The following is a 21,808-nucleotide window of genomic DNA, read 5'->3' on the forward strand; positions in this document are numbered from 1 at the left end:
AGGGGCTCCCGTGGAAGTGGGGTGAACAGAGTGGTTGGAGTCTTGGACACCTAACCAGCAGAGACAGGTGAAGGAAACTCAGGGATGGGAGCCAAGGCCTTTGTGGCAAGCCTGGGCCCTGGGTGGTCTGGGTCGATGATGACTCGAAGGATGACAGTTTCCTTACGGGAGAATGAGATGGGCAGCCTACGACGGTGGTGCTTGATTTCTCTGATAAAACGTTGTGGGTAGGCTTGTGACCCCAGAAAGATGTGTGGAAGTCCTGACTCCCCCTTTGGTCACCTGTGACTGTGACCTTATTTGGAAATCGAGTCTTTATAGATATAATCAGGTTAAGAAGAGATAATACTGAATTGAGGGGCGCCCCAAATCCAATGGCTGGTGTCCTTACACGAAGTAGTGATTTGGACACAGAGACACAGGGAGATACCCTCCCAGGGAAGAAGGCCACGTGATGGACGAGGCCGAGATTGGAGGGAAGCCTACAAGCCAAGAGCTGCCAATAACCACCAGGAGCTGGAAGAGGCCGAGAAGGATCCCCTCTAGAGCCTTCAGAGAGACCCTGGCCCTGCCGACACCTTGACTTTGGGCGTCCAGCCTGTGCAGCTGCGAGGGAAGAGATCTCTGTGGTTGCAAGCCACCTGGTTTGTGGCCGTTGGTAGGGCGGCCCTCGGAAGCTAGAGCAAGTCAAGAACCGGCAGCAGAAAACTGCCACCTGCTGCTACACCGGGGACGTGTGCTCTCATGCGGTTTCTAAATCCAGATGAGCTCACAGTGGGTCAGTGGGCGTGCAAAGCCCCTGGTCCATACATGGGAGACACGGGCCTGGAAGCTGTCCCTTCGCTGAGACAGGCAGTACACGTGGCACAGTAGAAGGTGCCCCGCGGAAGCAGCCGAACCACCACTGGGCCGGGCCTGGGTTCAGGTGCTGCTGCAGAGCCTCAGTGGTGGTTGGAACCACTGCCGCTGCTGGGCCTGCTGTGGTGGCTGCTCCGGGTCCCACTTGCCGCTGGCACGCGGGCCCCAGGTGCGCACCTTCCTCCTTGCTTCCCTGTCGTGGCTGTGGTGTGCCGGGCCACCGGCCTCTAGGGCTCCCAGAGGTGCAGTGTCACAGGCAGGGGAGGCCCAGCCCCTTGGGCGAATCCAACCAATGGGAGACAGAGCCAGGAGGCTCACTTTCCTCTTGGCGCCCACTGGGACAGGCACTTGTTTTTAGAAACTCACCAACCACAGGGAATGGGCTTTGGAAAGGCCTTGGCCTGGGGCCAGCTCCCTTCCACTGTGTCCCTGCTCTGTCTGTGCAGGGGGTGGCACCCTCCCTGAGCCTCAGGAGCACAATTTGCTGGCAGTGCCCCCCACCATGGAGAGAGGCGGTGCGGGTGGGGGGACACCTGTGGGGCCCCTTCTAGAGAGTCTGCCCCTGATGGACCCACCTATAGCTCTTGCACCTCCTCCTCTTGTTGGGGATCCCACCCTCCTGCGTGGGGAGCGCTGAGCCCTTTGACGCCTCCCTTCCCCACACACCCCCAGCCCTTGAAGCCAGTGCTGTGGAAAAGCATAAATTAAAGTAAGTTGGTCTCATGCATTTGAAAATTAGGACTCTCACTAGCAGAACTTGGGTCTTTTACAATTGATCTGTGCCACCTGTGACAGCGATGGAGTCCTGTTCAGTCTGTTCACCCTCCCGATGCCCTATCCCCCCGCCCACGTCACACATCCCTGATTTAAGGTGAGGCGGGAAGGTGTCAATCAGTCAGTGGCTCAGCCGTTCGGTGCCTGTAGGCATTATCTCGTGGGGTGTCTGTCTCTGACAAATACTCTTCCGCTCGGTATCCTGGTTGCTGTTACACCCACCTGGCTGTTAAAGGAGACTCCTCATGAGACCTCATTACAGCTCTCTGTGACAGAGAACCCGCCTTTGGTATAACCAAGGCCACGGAATATAATTTACCTAAATAAAGCTTACTGGGGCCGTGGCACTCATCCCAACGACACCAAAAGAAATAATTCCTGGGACGCCTGGGTGGCTCAGTGGTTGAGCATCTGCCTTTGGCTCAGGGTGTGATCCTGGGGTCCTGGGATCAAGTCTGGCATCAGGCTCCCCGCAGGGAGCCTGCTTCTCCCTCTGCCTGTGTCTCTGACTCTGTGTGTCTCCCATGAATATATAAAGTCTTTAAAAAGAAAGAAAGAAAGAAATGATTCCTCCTGTGTCTCTCTTCACATTATTTCCTACGGTCGACATCGTCAAAAAAAAAAAAAAATTAAACACACACAATCCATAAACCTAAGCAAAACTCCACAAGCCACCAGATGTGGGGTATAACCCTCAGAGTCTAGACAATGAAGCCATACTGGCAGCAAGATGAACAAAGAGAAATTGTTTTTATAGCCAAAGACTCTCTTCATATTTTACTACATTATTTATAGTTTGGGGAGGCAGGAGCCTTCACAGAGAGCTGCCCTTCCAATGTATACGGCGACCGTAATGTAAAAATCAACTCTGACTTTATATCTACTTGAATTTAGGTTTCCATTTATTATGGAGGCAATAAAACACTCAGAAAAAAAAAATCAAGCTTGACATCTGACTAGAACGCCCAACCAATTCCTTTGGCCCTTACGCCATGTAAGACACGAGTCTACATTTTTAATTAATGCTTCAAAGAATTCCATTGGCCGGCTTCCATTGCCTTTTTCCTTCCAATACCCTCAAGGTGCCAATCTTGCCCACGTCATAGCATCAAGGTAGAAAAGAATAAAAGATGCACAAGTCATGCGGCCGACTCCACCATTTGGAAATGTAGCTTTTGTCGGAATGTTTCCTCGGGAATGTGACGGGTCTGCGCTCATCTCTGCAGATTATCTGGCTTCTTCCCTTTGGACCAAAGTTTCTCTCCTTAGGCTCTCTTGACATTTTGGGCTGAGTCATTCCTCGGTGTCGGGGGTCCTGCGCATGGGAGGAGGGTGAGCAGCATCCCGGCCTCTACGCCTAGAGGCACCTGTTCCTAGCACCTCCCATCCCCCACTGGGATCATGGAAAATGTCCCAGGTGCTGCCAGATGTCCCCGGGCAGGGGGAGGGGAGTTGTGACCACTGCTCTGGACGGTCATGGCTGGCATGACAGCCTCCAGTGCCCTGCCCTGAGAGAAGGTAGGTTTCAAGGTCAGTAGGATCAATCCCTTTTTTGCAGGATTTTCATGGGAAAAGTGGAGAGGAGGGACCAGTCCCTTTCCTCCTCACTCTCCTTGGGTGGAGCTCCTCTCTGTCTTCAGGGCTAACCGGTCAGGGTGAAGGGTCAGGGTGAAGCCAGGGTGGAGAGGTGGAGGGTGGAAGGGGAAAGAGGGAGCCATGTTTTATTTCATATCTGTAGCACCCCATGGTTTCTGGCACCTGGAGGGTGCTCGGTGATCTTGGTCCATCCCCTGAGCTTGAGGGGAAGTTGTGCAAGTTCCATCTGGAAGCCTTCCCTATGCAGCAGCCTTCCTTCCTGACCACTCGTGGTGGCGTCCATCCTCATCGTGAGCAAAGGGAACTCAAGACCTTGGGGTAAAGCCACCCAGCAGGTGTCATGTCTTTGACCTAACTTGATAAACATGTTCCATACTTGCTAACTTCCTTCCCACTTCTGGATGTTTCCATCCTTCTTTTTGGTAATAATCACTGACTGCCTGATGGTTGGGCTCGATGGTTGGCTGGCTCGCTGAAGTGACCTCAGTTGTTCCAAGGACATTGCTCAGTATGGCCCAGGCCCCTTCCCTCGTGGTGCCACAGCTCTGAGTATCAATCATGGGTGCACGTTCGGGCGGGTGGACTGCAGCCGTCACTCCCGTGGTGAGGCGATGCGCTGGCATTTAAAGCATTATACATAGCACGGAATTATTTTTTTTCTGTAAATACGTGGTGATATATAAAGGAGATTGCAATGACACGTTTGTGTATACCATGCTTGTGTATACTAATATATCCTGTGCTGTGATTAATGGGACAGTCACACGGCCCCGCAGAAGGCAGCGAGCGTTCTTGATCTGGGCCAGGTGTGTGTCTGCTGACGTTCGTCTTGAGACCGAGACTCCACGTGCATATCTGCAGTGTCGACCTCCCTCCTGAGTCCCAGCCTTCAGGCCTGACTCCGCAACGTCCAACAGACCTCTGCAACCTCTTATGTTTAAAACCGACTTCTGGATGCACTCCAGCAGCTTCCTCCCGTCTCACCGATGGCAAATTTGGACTCCCAGCAGCCCTTCCTGAAGACTGGGAAACCTTCCCTCCCGTGCCTCTATCGCTCCTAACATCAAGGCATGAGGAATCCTAGCGACGCCGGGTTGGCTTCAGAATTTCTACAGAACCCGACCCCCTCCCAGCACCCCTTTGCTACTGCCCTGTTTTATGCTGCTGCTGTCGTTCTTCTCTATGACTGGACTGGTCTTCCTGTTCCCATCCCTGAGTCCCCATCTCCTCCTTGTCCCCTAATGTTTTCTCAAAGCAGTAGATAGACTGATCCTTTTATTTTTTATTTTATTTTTAAAAAAGATTTATTTATTTATTTATTTATTTATTTATTTATTTGTTTATTTATTTATTTATTTTTATGAGAGAGAGAGAGAGGCAGAGACACAGGCAGAGGGAGAAGCAGGCTCCATGCAGGGAGCCTGACGTGGGACTCGATCCTGGGACTCCAGGATCACACCCTGGGCCAAAGGCAGGCACTAAACCACTGAGCCACCCAGGGATCCCCTAGACTGATCCTTTTAAAATTAAGTATGACCAGGTCACTCCTCTGCTCGAGAGCAATCTCCGTGAGAACATCTCCCATCTGATTAGAATAGAAGCCCAAACTCTCACAGTGACCTCTGAGACCCACCCATTACCCCCTGGCCTCATCGGCCCCATCCTCCCCATCACTCACGGCCACCCTGGGTGCCTGTTGTCCTGGCTTGGCCTGAGATGCTCCTTCCCCGATAACCTCACGCTAGGACCTGCCCTGCCGGTCTTTGCTCAAACAGCATCTTCCCAATTTGGCCCGGGATGGTCACCCTACTGACGCCTGAACCTGCTCCTCACCCCGGGGGGGGAGTCTCAGGCCCCGCACCTGCCCTGCTTCCCCCTATTCTGTTGTGTTCAACGTCTCCCAACCTGCATGCTGCTCTGTTCAAGGCCCGTCTGTCCGCCAGAAGGTGAGACCCTCACCGACAGGGATCTTCCTTTCTTCTGCTCCCTGATGCATCACAGCACCAGCCCAGTCTGGTACACAGCAGGTGCCCAATGAGCGCTTGTTACCTGAATGTATGTTTTTGGATAGATCTCTCATTTCTCCTTTCTCAGTTCCCATCTCATGTTTCCCCTAGAGTTCTGGAAACATTTTCCCATGTGTTCTGTTGGGTTACGTTTGCTCTCCGAGGCATACAGTCTACTGTTTCCCACCCCTGCTAAGTGAAAATACTCAGTCATCTTATTCTCCACGTAGGTCTCTTTTTGATTTGAGATGGTTCTTTTTTTTTTTTTCCTCTTTTTCCTTCAGGATAGCCTGCTTTGATTTTAAGGATGTACCATCCTTTCAAATCATATTGAGAATATGGTTGAGTTTAAAAATGTGGGTGCTTCTACTTGCAGTACAGCTTCTTTGGGGCTTCCGTCTGATGGCCTTGTTCGTCCCTTTGCAACTGGCAAATCTGTTAGGCCATTATTTTCTCCGATCTGCTCCAGGGGTGCCCAAGTTCTTCCCTCCTCTCCACCTCCCTGCTGAGGCTGTGCTTTTAGAGCTGGAGTGCTTCTCTCCTGGGCAGTTGTGTCTTCTTTTATGTGGACTTTCCTGCTCCCGCTCTGGCTTCCCTCCAACCTATGCATGTGCCCCGGCTTCCGCTTGACCTCCCCAGATCATAGCTCAGGTCATGTTATTTCCTCTGCTCAAAGCTTTCTTGGCAGTAAAACGAAACCCACATTCCCTTTTTTGGTGGGGATCCAATGGGGGGTTTGCTCCAACTTCCGAGTCCTTTCAGGGTGTCCTGCTCTTCTCACGCTGCCTCCTGCCGCACCACGAGCTCGGTGGATCCGGGACGCGCCCTGCACATGCCCACAGTTGCTTGGTGTCCCCTCTGCCTGGGGCACCTGGCGCCCCAGCTTCGCACGTGTCCGCCCTGCCTCCTCCATTCCCCATCCCTGCTCGCCCGCTGCAGCGGCCTGTGCTGCTTCCCGGTCCCCCCATGACGTCCTGCACACTTACCACACTCTACGTTCACTCAGGTGCTTGCGCGTGTGCCTATTCGCCCCAACACCACTTCTTTGCTCGCTGTACTCGTGTGCATGGCGCGTGGCACGATGAGACAGGGCTCAAAGAAGGATTTGTCGAATGAGTGACGCTCGCATAACCACAGTAGACACCCCTGAGAGCCGTGGGGACCGCCTTTTCAGACCAGGGGTGGCTAAGAGCTGTAGGTACGAGCATGACTTTTCCAGTTGGACCGACTGGTGTGCCCGCGGTGTCACCAAGCGATGTGATCTTGTAAGAGTTACTTAACCCCCCTGGGCAGCAGCTCCCTAAAGATAACCACTGGCTCGCAGGGCTCCGGAAGCTGGGGCAGGAAGGCCCTGCGTACAGCACTTGACCCATCGCATGTGCTCTGGAATGTAAGTACTAACGTTGCAGCACTGTCCTTCCTTCTAAACACAAAAGCAGGCCAAGGCGATTGACCCCTTAGACTTGTGCCTCCAGGGGTGAGCGGGGGACGGAGTGCAGCCAAGAGGCTGACACCAGGCGGCCGGCCAGGGCTCCTTACTGGCCAGGGGACCTTCCTGCACAGGCGCTGCAGGATGCCCCGTCCTTGCCCGAATGACCGCTTATTCAACCTGGCTGGGATCTTGGGGGGGGCCCCTCGGGAGTATCTGAAATCCAGGAGGGCAAACCAAAGCCTGGCTGGGCACTCTTGGAGGCGCCTCACCGGGGAGCAGACCAACCCGCCCCCCATCCTGCTCTCCGAGGGCCCTGCCAGCCGGAGCCACGTGCCACGTGCCCATGTGCCTGTCTGCTCTCGTCTGTTCAGGGCTCCTCTGATGACCTACGCCATGTGGCCAGGGGCCCAGGCCGGCTCTGGAGACTTCTTTCTCCTCTGTGTTCACCTGCAGCACGACGTTGTCTTCCCAGAGGCCCCTTTGCTTGAAAAAGAAGCAAGTTTGCTCTCCCAAGACAGGCATTGATTTATCAATAATATTACAATAAATCAGCGTGGGCTGTGGTCATGGTAACAAAGCTAGAAACTATTGTTCTTTTTATCTTATTTTTAGATGTTCTTAAAGGCAGCACCATCCTTAATAAAACGAAAGGCATTTACTTTAGAACGAACTCATAATGACTGCCTGGAATCGCGAAAATGCTAATAGCTGAAGTGACAATCTGTCTCTCAAAACCGTAACGCGGGTCTCGTTTCCTGTTCTTGAGCAAGCCTCCGGGGATTGCCTAGCGCCCCCCGACGCCGGGGCTGCTCGTTCGTGCTCCACGCAGGGTCCCAGCTGGCCCTCCTGAGGCTGCCTGGCCGGGGCTGCTGAGTCACAGAACTTGGTGGGGTTTGAAGGAGGAGTGAGTCACCACCTTCGAGAACACGACTCGATCAGGTTTCCTAACAGACGAAGGGAAGAGCAACAACTTATCAGGGAGAGGTTGAAGCTTAGTAATAAAGACTAGGATTAGGGGCACCCGGGTGGCTCAGCGGTTGGGCGTCTGCCTTTGGTTTAGGTCGTGACCCTGGGATCCCGGATTCGAGTCCCCTTTGGGCTCCCTGCATGGAGCCTGCTTCTCCCTCTGCCTGTGTCTCTGCCTCTCTCTCTCTGTCTCTTATGAATAAATAAATAAAATCTTAAAAAAAAAAAGACTAGGATTAGGGAAAATGCTAGAAGGCAGGGGCAAGCTTTAAGACAGGGAACACTTGGATTGGGGCCCTGTGTACAGGTTGGGGTGGGAGCTGCTTCTGATGAGTTCTGCTCACGCCTGGAGAGGCAGTGCTGGGGAAGCCGCAGTGGCGCATCTGGGACACCCAGTCTCCGCCCCAGCTGGGGGTCCCGGGGGATGAGGAATACTCCAGAGGGGGTCACCACCAAAGCAGCATCCTTGACACGGAGCCAGGAGGTGGTAGGAACATCCTGTGAGGGTGCGGTGAGGTTGGGGGATATGTTTTCAAAGGAATGAAAGTTCCAGAAGGCAGGATGATGGAAAGGTCCTGAAGGAGGAGGAAGGTTGGGGGAGCCAGGACTGGGCAGAAAGGGAGATCAGGGCAGAGTTGGTTGGGGACGCTGGTGGCCAGGCTGGGAGGGTGTCCCTCAGGTCGCCGTGGAGCATAGTAGGGGTGCAGGCATGAGGGGCTCCCCACACATGCCTTCCCTGGAGCTTGGACGTGATTGAGATTCAAACACGGAGAAATGCGAGGAGGCCTGTATGACCTGGATGTATTGGGGGTCCTGGCAGGACAGGTGTGCCGGCAGGTCGGGTTGTTGGTAAAGGGCCATTTACAAAAGTGTGGGAAGGACGCAGGGAGAGCTCCAGGGGGAAGAGCACACCCGGGACAGGTGCTGGCGGAGAGCTGCTGTTGCTCCCAGGCCGGATGGACAGAGGACGGGACTGGGACTGGAGCCCTCCCATGGGCTCAGCTCTTGAATCATCAGGTGAGGTGGGCAGCCAGCCCTGCTGACTCCATCCGGGGGAGCAGGGGCCACCCCAGCCTCCCTGACTTCCTCCTCCCACCTCCTGCCTGGGCTCCCCTTTGGCCAAACCCACCAGAATCCGAAGGCCAATGGACCTCTGGAGGTGGTCTACACCTGCCAGCCTCCTGGGGCCGAGGGTGGGCAAGGAAGGGAGAATGGACGGAGGAACCGCGGGGGCTCGGCCGACTGAGTGTCCGCTGGCTGTTCGGTGGTGGCCGCCATCAGCCATCCTGGGCCACCACCTCCTTGGGTATTTTGCTCAGGGACAGCTCTACTTTGTCTTGGTCTGAAGAGCGCCACATAAGCACCAGCCGTCAGCCCTGCTTGCCCCTGCCTCCGCTGCTCTGCCTGAGGGAGCTGGTGCGAAGTGAGACCAGGAGTGAAATGCTGGTGCCTCCAGGGTCCCAGGGCCGGGCCTTCCGTCCTCTGGGTCTGCGCAGCTGGCGAAGCGCCTAATGCCCCCAGGGTGTCAGGTGCATTCTTTCCTCCTCCCCATTTCTGGACTTTTCCTTTGCAAAGGAACATGTGAACGTGAGCCTCAAAAGATGCACCTGAGGAAAAGCAAAGCTTGCTTGGGAGAAGGAGAGTTCGCCTCGGCTGCGTGACCCCAGGAAGGAGGGGCCTGAGCCGCAGAGCGCGGTGCCCCCCGCCTGCCTCGCTCGCGCCCCGTGTGGCCCAATTACCGAGGTCTTCCTCTCCGGGCAGCAAGAGGGGCTTCTGGCTGAGGGGGAGCTGTTCTGATAGCTCAAGACCTAATGAGTTTCTAGAGAACTGATGAAAAACTATGGGCTTTAATCTGCCCTTAAATTGCATTTGCCGATGTTGCTCAGAAGTGTGTTGATTAGGGATCCCTGGGTGGCGCAGCGGTTTGGCGCCTGCCTTTGGCCCAGGGCGCGATCCTGGAGACCTGGGATCGAATCCCACGTCGGGCTCCCTGCATGGAGCCTGCCTCTCCCTCTGCCTGTGTCTCTGCCTCTCTCTCTCTCTGTGACTATCATAAATAAATTTAAAAAAATTAAAAAAAAAAAAGAAGTGTGTTGATTAGATACTTTCTATTTCCAGAGAAGAAATTCACCCCTGAGTTAGGTCCAACCTGGGAACATGGCATTCAGAAAGGCAACTTGAAAAAACATGGGAAAACCTGGAAAACAGGGTTTTAGGGAGAAATCTCCTTCTCCGTCATCGCACCGCTTCCCGGGACGCCGTCTTCCTGTGTACACACAGAGTCGCACACACAAACCACGCTGCACACACCACACCACACCCTCCGCCGCACCACAGCACACACACACTCCCCTACACCACATCATACATACACGCCAAAACACATCAACACATGCCACACTGCGACACACACGTGACACCACACATTCACCCCACACATACCATCTGCGCCCCTCACACACACACCCCTACTCCGTGCCACACACATGCCACGACCCATCCACACACACACACCACCACCCCCATGCACACACCACAGCATACACCCCTACACCACACCACGCACACAGCAAAACATACCAACACACACCACACCGCACACAGATACACCCCACCCCACATGCACACACTGCACCACATATACACATGCCATATACCACACGTGTACACACACACACAGGTACCAAACACCCTACACACCATGCCACCTGCACAGACATTCCACAGTATGTACACATAACACGCACCCTGCACACTGCACAACATAGCACTTAAACAACCGCCTCTCTCTGCCTCCCCTCGTCCCTTAAGTCAGACTGCCTGACAGGAAATTAGATTTTCAATATAGAGTTGACTAATTTTCTCTTATAGAGCAAAGGTGATCACAGGGGAAGCTGGATGAGCCGGCCACGGATGAGACCCTGGCAGCCGGCCCCACCCCCTAACTAGATGATCCATCGTCATAGGACAAAGGTATGCGCTCATGCCGGATTTGCTGAAGCTCAGTGGTGGCTTGATCTTCCCTTCCTCCTCAGGTTCTGCAGCTGTGGTGTGTGTGTGTGTGTGTGTGTGTGTGTGTGTGAATGCATGCGAGCGGACGAGCAACAGTGTGTCCATGTGCATGTTTGTGTGGAGACACATGTGAGTGCATGAGGAATGTGCCCACATGAGCGTTTGCGTGGGGACACGTGTGTGCACACAAGGAGGGTGTATCCAGGTGTGTGTTTGTGTGGGGATGTGTGTGATGCACAAGGAGGGTGTGTCCGTGTGTGTGTTTGCGTGGGGATGCGTGTGAGTGTGTGAGGACCATGTGTCCGAGTGTGTGTTTGCATGGGGACACGTGTGAGTGATGTGTGCCCATGCTACATGTTTGCGTGGGGATGTGTGTGAACATGCAAGGAGGGTGTGTCCATGTGTGTGTTTGCATGGGGACGCGTGTGAGTGATGTATGCCCACACTACATGTTTGCGTGGGGCTATGTGTGAGCACGCGAGGAGGGTGTGCACATGTGTGTGTTTGGGTGGGGAGGCATGTGAGTGCATGAGGAGCATGTGTCCACGTGTGTGTTTGGATGGGGACATGTGTGAGCATGTGAGTGACCTGTGCCCACGTGCATGTTTGCGTGGGGAACGCGTGTGAGTGCACGAGGAGGGTGTGTCCACATGTGTTTGCGTGGGGACGCGTGTGAGTGCACGAGGAAGGTGTGTCCACGTGCGTGTTTGCCTGGGGACATGTGTGAGCGTGCGAGTGACGTGTGCCAATGTACATGTCTGTGTGGGGTTGCGTGTGATCATGCAAAGAGGGTGAGCCCACGGCGTGTTTGCGTGGCCTGCAGGGGGCAGGGAGGACAGGAGTGAGCCTGTGGGAGCGGCGCTGAGCGGTCGCACGCTCGTCATCTGGGTGACCTGCCTTCCGAGACACGCGTGAGGACATCCCACCACCACGGCCCTTCTGCCAATCCGCGCTGGGAGGCTGAGACGCGGCCTGGTACCAAACTTCCAGAGACTCATCTGCACCGTCTGGCCCAACCAGGGCCATTCCTGCTGAGATGCTTTGTCACTCTAGTGTGTGTGGAAGCCACAAGGCCCGGCCACAAACCGTCCTTGTGGACCCGGGCATCCAGCAACCGTGGGAATGTCCAGGGGCAGCCACGGGGAGTTTCCAGTGGGGAGCACGCAGGGTCACCGCCCACATGCGCCTGGCCTTTTGTGCCCCTGGCGCTGGCTGGTGTGACCGACCGGCTCCAGGGGAGCCTCCTCCAGGTTCCTGGCTCTGGGGCGCAGGGCAGGGGCGGGGGAAGGAAGGAGCAGAGGGCAGGTTAGGTGAGCCTTAGCATCACTGGAGAGCTTCTTACCAAGCAGAGGGACTGGCCCTTTCCACGACGTGCTAACTCAGAATTTCCACAAGCGGGCCCAGCCTGGGTATTTCCGAGCAGCTCCCCAAGGGAGAGTGAGACAAAAGTAATGTGTCTTGAGGTTTTGCTGTGGTTTAACCCAGCTCACCAGGGGAAGGGAGCAGGGGTTTGGGTCAGGAACTCCATCTTGAAGGATGGGCTTCTGTTGGCTTATGGCCTGTCTCTTTGCTTGTGGTGTGAGATGCTTCCTGCTACTCTTTGCCTCATTACGCCGATTCATTCTTTAGGCCTCATGCTATGCTTTCTCTCGCCCCATTACCTGGGTCCGGTGCCCCTTCTGTTCAGACCCATAGCAGCCTGATGTGTTTCTATCATTATCTCTAACCTACAGAGTTGTGGTTCCTCGTTAACCTATCCATGGTTTTCATCACATAATACTAGGGCAAGGATAATGTTTTGTTTGCATTATATCCCTAGAACCTGGCAGAGAGGTTACTCATTGTGAAGGCTTATTATTATGAAGGTTTTCTGGCAGGACCCCCCCCCCCCAGGCACAGAGCCCTAGAAAGGAAGCAGATACAAGAAAACAAAGGACAGGAAACATGATTAACACCTGAAAGGCTTCCCTTATATCCAGACTTTGACCTACAATAACGTCACTGCGAAGTGTATCCGTCAGCTATGTCTACGATAATGCTGTGTAAGAAAGCAACAATATCTACCCTTATGCTCATGGGTTCACTGTAGTGTGGCTGGGCCTCAGACTCAGGCCAGCTCTACCCGTCTCATTCTGGCTCCGCGGCCAAATGGGTATTGGCCACCAGAGGCGTTCTCCTCCAGGTAGAGATCAGAAGCTTCCAGAGACCACATCAGGCTAGGAACCTCTGCTTGCATCATGTCCACTAAAATTTCACTGGCTAGACTCAAATCTCAGTGAGGCAGGCTCGTATATCCCATTCACAGTGTGAAGGGAAAGAATGAACACTTTCTAAATAATGGTTTAAACTACAAAATAACAGTTCTTTTTTTTTTTTTTAAGATTTTTATTCATGAGAGACACGGAGAGAGAGGCAGAGACATAGGCAGAGGGAGAAGCAGGCTTCCTGCAGGGAACTTGATCCCAGGACTCTGGGATCACAACCTGAGCCAAAGGCAGATGTTCAACCACTGAGCCATCCAGGCACCCCAAATTAGTTCTTATTATCTTAAGATTTTGATTATTTCCTGCTGAGTAGGGATAACAGTAACAACAGGTCATGTTTTTCGGGTCCTTATTATGCGTCAAATGCAGTTCTGTGGACTCTGTATATGTTTTCTCAGTAAATCCTCATAGAAATCCTGAGGAGTAAGCACACCACGTGTGTGGCTTGCCTGAGACACACCACTGGAAGAAGCAGATGTGAACCCAACTTTCCAAACTCCCCCCACCCCTCGCCCCACTAATAGTCTCCTCTTCTTTCTTTTTCAAGTATGAGGTTGGGTAAACCTTTCATTCACTGCCAGTGCTTTCATCTTGGTGCATATGATCTGGCGGCGGTTATGGGGGGGGCGGCGGGGAAGAGGGAGAAAGAAACTCTAAGGGGAGGCTGAGGGAGTTGCTGAAGCACAGACAAGGCTCAAAGCCAAAGCCAAGCTCTCCCGTTTCCTTACCTTTTCTTGAGCTAATCCAGAACCAACACACGTCTTTCCAAAACGACTAATGGCCGATGACCAAGAATGTAGGATGTGACAGATGGCAGGTACCAGGATGTTTAGTCCAACCTCCTCATTTTACAGATGAGGAATTGGAGCCTGAGCAAAGGGAAGTAACTCGCCCAGGACATATGGCTCATTAATGGCAGGCAGAGATGGAAACTAGATTTGTAATTCCAAGTGGAATGCTTTGTTTTCCTCCTTGCTCTGCAGGAGCCAGGAAGGTGGTATTGAGTACCACTGGCCTGGGAGGGCTTCCTGGTTAATTGATCATGACAGACATTCAATTGATCCTAAAGAACCAGTCAAAGCATTTGCATAGTTAAGTCCAACAAAGCAAACAGACTGAAAAATTCAATTTACAGCTGCTTGCTTGGCATCCTGTAGGCACTGCTTTGATGGGTTTTACATAACATGCAGCCACCTGGCATTTGTATATTCCCACAAATTACTTAGTGGCAGTGATGTAAATATTAACTGTCAGTAGCCTGCTTTATTTAACAGTGAAGAAATGCAAAATCAACGGAATGATAGGTTTATGGGGGCAAAGTTACCTAGAAATGGGGGCTTCCTGTTAATATTTTTTACATATTTAACATTTGTTCTTTTAATAGCTGTCTGTATGTAGGGAGAGTGAGATTGTTGAGTTGCTTTAATTGTATTTTTGTTTTAAAGATTTGTTTTATTTATTTGAGAGAGAGGGCATGCGCTCATGTGCACGAGCTGTGGGGAGGGGCAATAGGAGAGAGAATCTCAAGCAGAAACCCCTGCCCCTGCTGAATGCAGACTCCTACACAGGGCTCAATCTCATGGCCCTGAGATCATGATCTGAGCCGAAATCAAGAGTCGATTCTCAATCCAGTCGGGTGAGCCACCCAGGTACTCCTGGTTTAATTATGCTTTTTAAAAAGATTTTATTTATTTATTCATGAGAGACGCAGAGAGAGGCAGAGACACAGGCAGAGAGAGAAGCAGGCTCACTGCAGGGAGCCCAATGTGGGACTCAATCCCAGGACCCCAGGATCACGAACTGAGATGAAGGCAGATACTCAACCACTGAGCCACCCAGGAGCCTTAATTGTGCTTTTTAAGGGTGGAGGAGGTATAGGGAAAATAGAGTGAAGAAGCCTGCAAAGTTTTAGATACTTGTTCAGGTGGCGAGATTAAGGCTGCAGAAAGATAAGTGATTAGAAAAGAAACATTAAAAATGGCATTGAAATCATGTTAAAAAATTACTTCTAGCACAAATCAGTTTCATTAGATTCATAAAAACTTGTCCTGGAAAGTAGCTGTTCTTCCTACTAACTGTCTTCAGCTATTCTGGAAACACCAGTGTGGCATCTGATGTTCTGCTCTAGAGTTCTGAACTGTATCCTGAGTAATGGGCAGAGGGTCTGGTACAGAATAATTTATCAACATATATTTGTTAAATGTGATATTCTTTTTTAGGTTAGAATCAAAGATCACAACAGACCATTGCTTGCACCATAAAAACTAGAAAAAAACTAAATGAAGTAAAAAAAAATAGTATATTAAAAAAAAAACTATCGAAGAGCTGTGATGCAAAGAAGTCCAAATGAACAAAATTTGAAACAGAGACAAGTTGTTCCTAGGGGAGGTAAGATCAGCAGACACTTTCCTTTCTGAGGCAATTGCCACGTCTGGGCAAGAGCAGACACAGAAAATGTTCTGGGCTAAGAAGAAATCAGCGGCATTTTAATGACCATGTGGACTGGTTACATGAATGGAAATCAGAAGACTCAAATCAGCGGGCTAATTCTCTTTGCCCACTTATTATCTCTCATGGGACAGCTGAGCGCACGGTCTGCAGAAAGTGAAAGGGATGAGGTGGAGATAGGTGGAGTAGGGGGATGAGGAAGAGCAATAACCCCCTCCTCAAGATGGGAGAGAAGGTGGAAAATTTTCAAAAAAAATACTTGATTAACCCAAAAGAACGTAGGAAAAGAAAAACAAAAGGATAGAACCGATGGGACAAACAGAAAACAAATAACAAGATGATAAACCCAATCATATCCACACTAAATATATATAAATGAAACAACCCAAATGAAAGATGGAGATTGTCAGATTGGAGCAAAATCAAGATCTGTTAGTATATATAATTATAATTATTATATATATTCCATTTATAAATATATATAAACAAGATACACACTTGTACGTGTGTATGGACCCAGATATCGACAGAGATACATCGAAAAATAAAAATGGGAAAAGATATACCATGTAATCACTAAGCATATGGAAACTAGAATGACTACATTAACATTAAAGTCTGTTTCAAGATGAGCATCACCAGAAATAAAGAACACTATATAATGATAAAAAGAACAATTTATTGGAAAGACATACTAATAAAAATGTGTTTTCACCTAACAGCTACAAAATATGTGAAACAAAAATTGACATAATTATAGGTAAAGACATTAAGACACCACTCTTAGTAACTGATGGAAAAAGCAGAAAAGAGTCATTATGGATATAAAAGATTTGAACAACTCTATTAAGCAACCTGACCCGGCTGACATTTACAGAATGCCATTTTCAACAACTTCAGAATAATCATTCTTTTCAAATACAGATGCAATGGCTCACCAAAATAAATCATATGATTGGAGACATATGGAGACAAAACAGGTCTCCATAAATATTTAAGGATTGAAATAAGAGAGTGTGTTCTCTGATAGAAATGGAATTTAACTGGTTATTAATAATAAAAATAACTAAGATTTTCAGATATTTGGAAATTCATCAATGTGCTACTATAACCCATGGGTTAAGATAAATTATCATGGAAATTAAAAGCACAAATTTATTTTCAAATGAATAATAATAAGTACAATAATAGTAAGTACAATACATCAAAACTTACGGAATGCAACTAGAGAAGGATTAGAGAGAAATTTATAGATTTATGTAAGGAAAAAAGTTTAAAAATCAACTTTAAGCGTTCATCTCCAGAAAGTTTAGAAGTAAAGCATATTAAAACCAGAAAAGAAAGAGATTAATGGAAATAAGGGTAAAGACAGAAATGAGTAAAAGAGAAGATAGACTTGTGGTGGAGAAAACAAGCAGAATGTCAGGTCTTTGGAAATATTCATAAATTGATATACTTGTGGCAAGACTGAGGGTGAAAAGGAAAAGCAAAATAGAATTATCATGATTAGGAATGTAAAGGGTAAACTAGTAACGATCCTGATATCTAATGGATAATAAGATATGATACTATATTTTTATGGATTTTATAAATAATAAATTTGACAGATTTAGATGAAGTGGAAGACTATTAAAGAAAGAGAATTTGGGGATCCCTGGGTGGCTCAGTGGTTTAGCGCCTGCCTTTGGCCCAGGGTGCGATCCTGGAGTCCCGGGATCAAGTCCCACGTTGGGCTCCCGGCATGGAGCCTGCTTCTCCCTCCTCTTGTGTCTCTGCCTCTCTCTCTTTCTCTTTATGTCTATCATCAATCAATCAATCTTAAAAAAAATAAAAAAAGAGAATTTATCAAACCTGAGACAGAAAAAAACACAGAAAATAGTTATTGAATAAATGAATGTTTTATGATACACAGATAAGAGCTTTTCCCGGAGTTTTGACCCAGCCCTTACTGGTGTGAAGTACAATGACTTTGACATTTGAATTTCCCGTGGTTTTACATGTTTTATCAAGTGGCTTATTTAATATTTGGGCAGTTGTAGACCTTCAGGCTATATATCTTTGAGGCTGCTCTTCATCCATACATTGCAGTTTGGGCAACATTATATCTTTTTCTTCTGCATTACTCCATAGATACGACCAGGGGGTTTATGTGAGATGCAGTGGGACTACTTAGAGTTCCGTAATTTTCTTCGATCTGGAGTTTAGAGTCTTTCATTATTTTTGGAAAACTCTCAGCTATTTTCCCCTCTAATATAATTTTTGCTTTGTTTTTCTCCTTTTACCCTTCTAGGATAGCAATTATATGTACATGCGGCCACTTGATGTCATCCCATAATTCTTCAAAGCTATGTGGTTTTTATTTTCTTGACTTTTCCTCTCTTTGTATCAGTTGAGTATTTTCTATTGACCTATCTTCAAAGTGACCAATTCTTTCATTAGCCTTATTATTAATAAGGTCCTTAGCCAAGTGAGGTCTACTGATTAGCTCACTGAAGACCTTCATTTCTATTCCCATAGCTTTTTGTCTCCTGTTTCTAAAATTTTCATTTGGCTTTTATAGTTTTTGGTTTTCTATTGAAATTCTCCATCCAGCTGTTCATACATGTCATCCACCTTTTCTGCTAGAGTTTTGACTTACTAATCATATTTATTTTAAATTTCCTGTTTGAGAGCCTGGTTTTGTTGATTTGTCTTTTGGAGTAAGCTTGCTGCTTCTCACTTTTTTGTCTCAGAATTTTTGCGTTAATGTTGGACATTGTGTGTAAAAGAGTAGAGACTGAAGTAAATGGGATTATGTTGAAGTGGGCATGCCTTTTCTCCTACCCTGCCAGTGTGAGTTACTCATGTCAGGAATTGAGCTGGGTTTCGGTTTTCTTATTGCCGTGGCTATGTCCATTGCACCACCATCCTCACTGCATTCCTCTAGTATAACCTTATACTTAGGGAGGGAGGGATCTGGGGTGTTAGAGGTCTTCCTCAATTTCTCAGCTCCATATGTAGCTTTAGGTTTTGTCTCTGTGTGCTGCAATTACAGACAGGGGGTCTCTCTTCATACTCTTGCTCCTTTCCCAGTAGAAGACTCTTAGTCTTATTTCTTGGTGCTTGGTAGCCCGGTGATTGAGGTGATTGGGTTCCCTATTGTCCTGGTCAAGCCACAGGCTTAGGATAGCCTGTGTGCCAGTGTCTTTGGTCTGGTGCTTTCTAATTGATGCTGCTCTTCATCCCTGTGGTGGCCATTCTCTTGGTAGGAACGGCCTTCAGTGGTATTTGTATAGGACCCTGGACCCAGCACTGTTTGCTTCCCCAGGTTGGGAGTACAGAGCTTTTATTTTTATCCTCTCTTAACCCCCAGTGGGTCCTCTCTTATACTCTGTAGGAGAGAAAGCTCACTGTCCCTCTCCCAGAGGCTTAAGGCTTTTGTTTCCGGGGGAATAAGGGTCAGGTAGGGCTACATGTCTTTCCTCACCTATGACTGCTCCTTTCCTCCAGGCTGGCATCACTAAGAAAGCTATTTCCTGTCCCTTCCCCAATCCCTGACCATTTTTTGTAAACATTTGCTGCAAGTCTGTGGAAAATAGCCTACCAGTGGGTGCAAATTCCCCACGTGTCTGCTGAGGTCATATACTCCATGCAAGCACAGGTTCAACCTTTTGCAGTTCCTCACAACTGTAGATGGATTTGTCTTGCCTGCTGATAGATCTTAGTGTCTCCTCCTCTCCTGCTGTGCTTTGGATGAGCAGGTGATTGCATCCTACCTTCATTGCTACCTGATTGGAGCTACCTTCACTGCTTTGTATTTTAGGACACTTGGTTGCCCTGCAACTTCTGATCTCTGACAGGGCAAAACATGTTATGATTTTGTAGTTTGTCCTACTTTCTCTCATCATTGGAGTAGGAATGATGCTTTTTCCAGCTTTCTGCATCCCAGATGGAAGCAGACACCGTTTCCTTTTTCTCTGTTCAACTTGAGTTTTCTTTTGGGATTTTCCTCTAAATATTTCTGAAAAAAAAATCTTGATTTCTTCCCAAATTTGATGCTTGGGGCTAATGGAGCTTCCAGAAGCAGCTTCAGTTTTGCAGGCCCTCTGAGTCTCTGTGAAGAGAGGCCTCAACGATTGAATTTAATTTTAATTTTTAAATTTGTAGCACATCTAACCTTATAATTAAAGGCCTTAGGATAACCTTAAATTTCTTTTAAACCTATAGGCCTGACCTATTTTTTTTTTGCCTCATTGTGACAGGATCTGATTATCAAATATCTGAAATTGTCTTTCTTCCTGTCATTCCCCATATCATGTAAAATAGTCCTACTTTTGTTTTCTAAATATGTCCAGGAAATACAGACATTCAGGGGAATCTAGAACAAAATTAAGTACTCAGAAATCACAATCCTGTAAGGCCTCATTGATCTAGGTACTCTGGAATTCCAAAGCTATGGCTCCTGTTCTTTAAAAGAAAACTGCTTCTCCTTGCAATTTTCTCTGTGTGATGTTTTCTTGTTGTTATAGGCACAGATTACTTCCCTGCATCTTTGAACTGGGAGTACCAGAGGGGGACACCACCGAAGCACTCTCTTGGGCTCATGGCAGTCTCAAATCTTCTGATCCTATCATAAACACAGCCTTCAATGAGCCTTGCTGAAGTCTGGATTTAATGGCCACTGGAGTCATTTCCAGAATTGACTGTTTGGGGTGGCAATTAATTTATGGTTAATTAACTTTGGTGTTAAGCTTAGTCTTGGCAATGACACTTGAAGTTTAAAGAGGGGGAAAAAAGGAAGAGGAGGAGAGCTTACCCTGGCAAATGACAAAAACGTAACTAGAAGACTCACAAAGATAAATATGAAGAATTTATGGGGGAGTATTTTATACCACGACTTCTGTGCTAGTATGCTTCATTTAAGTTAATGCCCACAGTTAGAATAAAGTGGCAAAATAAGCTTCTTTTGGTTGACTAGGTGTTGGCTTTAATTAGCAGTATTATTAGAGCCAAGCAGTATTCTTCATTAGGCAGCGAGAACCACTAATAACACCATTCATGTTCTAGCGCTTTCTCTGAGGGAAGGGACAGGGGGTGGACTTTTTCAGTGCATGCATCCTCATCTGCATGATTTGTGGAAACCCCACAATGGCCTGGGAGTGCTAGACCAGGGATATGATCCAGGGCACAAAGGGATGTGCAGATCTCACTCCCAGCTCCAGCAGAGTGCAGAGGAAAAGGAGCCAGCCTGCAGAGTTGATAAGATGACAGCTAAGGCATCGAAAACTCAGAGTTCCCTCTACTCTCTCATCTGACACGGGTGGGAAGTGAGGAGCTGCACAATATGAATGTTTTAGATGACAGCTGGGAAGCTATAGCCAGGAGCCAAGTCTGGACCATTACCAGGTTTTATAAATAAAGTTTTATTGGAACACGCCCATGCCCATTTGCTTAGTGTTGTTGATAGAGATTATTATTGCTGTAGAGATTGTATAGCACACAAAGAAAAAATTTGCCAATTCCTATCCTGGATTACTGGGGCACCAACACATTGTGATGCTTTGAGGTACAAACCTACCCAGAATGCAACGTATATGTTGTCTTTAAGATGGGAACGCATGGACAGTAATTTGACTTTCAAGAAAAATGGCAGCCACCGGCCATTCCGTGGAGGGACAAGCATCTTCACACCACTCAGAATCCTGGGCATCATGCTTGCTGTGTTTCTGATGATAATATTAAGCCATCGATGGAATCAGTTTGTCTTTTTTTTTTTTTTTTGCTTGTTTCAATATTTTTTTTCTTACTGTCAGCCTATTAACATTGATTCTTGCTGCTGTCCCTTATACTCTCCTCTAAATGTCCTAATTCTTCTGTTAGAGGGCTGATTTGATCTTTTAGGAAAGAGCAAAATAATCCTGTGGGGATTGTGGGTGTAGTTAGGTAAGGGGCTGCTTCTAGTTCCTTTATCCCAGGGCCCATGGTGAGGGCCGATGTGCCCATTCTCTCACGTGGCCAGTACTGATGGAGGGACGCTCTGCTTTTTTTCCTGTTCTCACTGCCTTGCCATGGGTCTGTCATTTATTGGATGCTGGGATATTTGATACAGACTGTGGAGGAGGCTCTGACAGCAAGGAGCCAGGGTCTGACATGAGCCTATAAGTGAGGAGCCTGACTTTACCTGGAGGGCTTCTGTGGGGAAAGAGGAGTAGGAAGTGGCCATGGGAACTGCCTACAAGGCTCTGTCAGGGGAGGGTCCATGGTATAGTGGAGGCCGTGAGGCTAGGTTTGATGGAGAGCACTGTGAGGTGAGGCCAGGTGGGGGCCATGACAGGGCCACATCGTGGAGGGTCCTATAGACCATGGAGAATGGTTTGGAGTGGTCTTGGCTGAGTCTTCCCAGGGATGGTGGGCAGTGAGATTGATAGGGTTCCATTTGCATTTTGCCAGGAAGGGTCAGACAGAGGAAGGAG

This window comes from Nyctereutes procyonoides, unplaced genomic scaffold (genome assembly GCF_905146905.1).
Source record: "Nyctereutes procyonoides isolate TBG_1078 unplaced genomic scaffold, NYPRO_anot_genome, whole genome shotgun sequence".
NCBI lineage: Eukaryota > Metazoa > Chordata > Mammalia > Carnivora > Canidae > Nyctereutes > Nyctereutes procyonoides.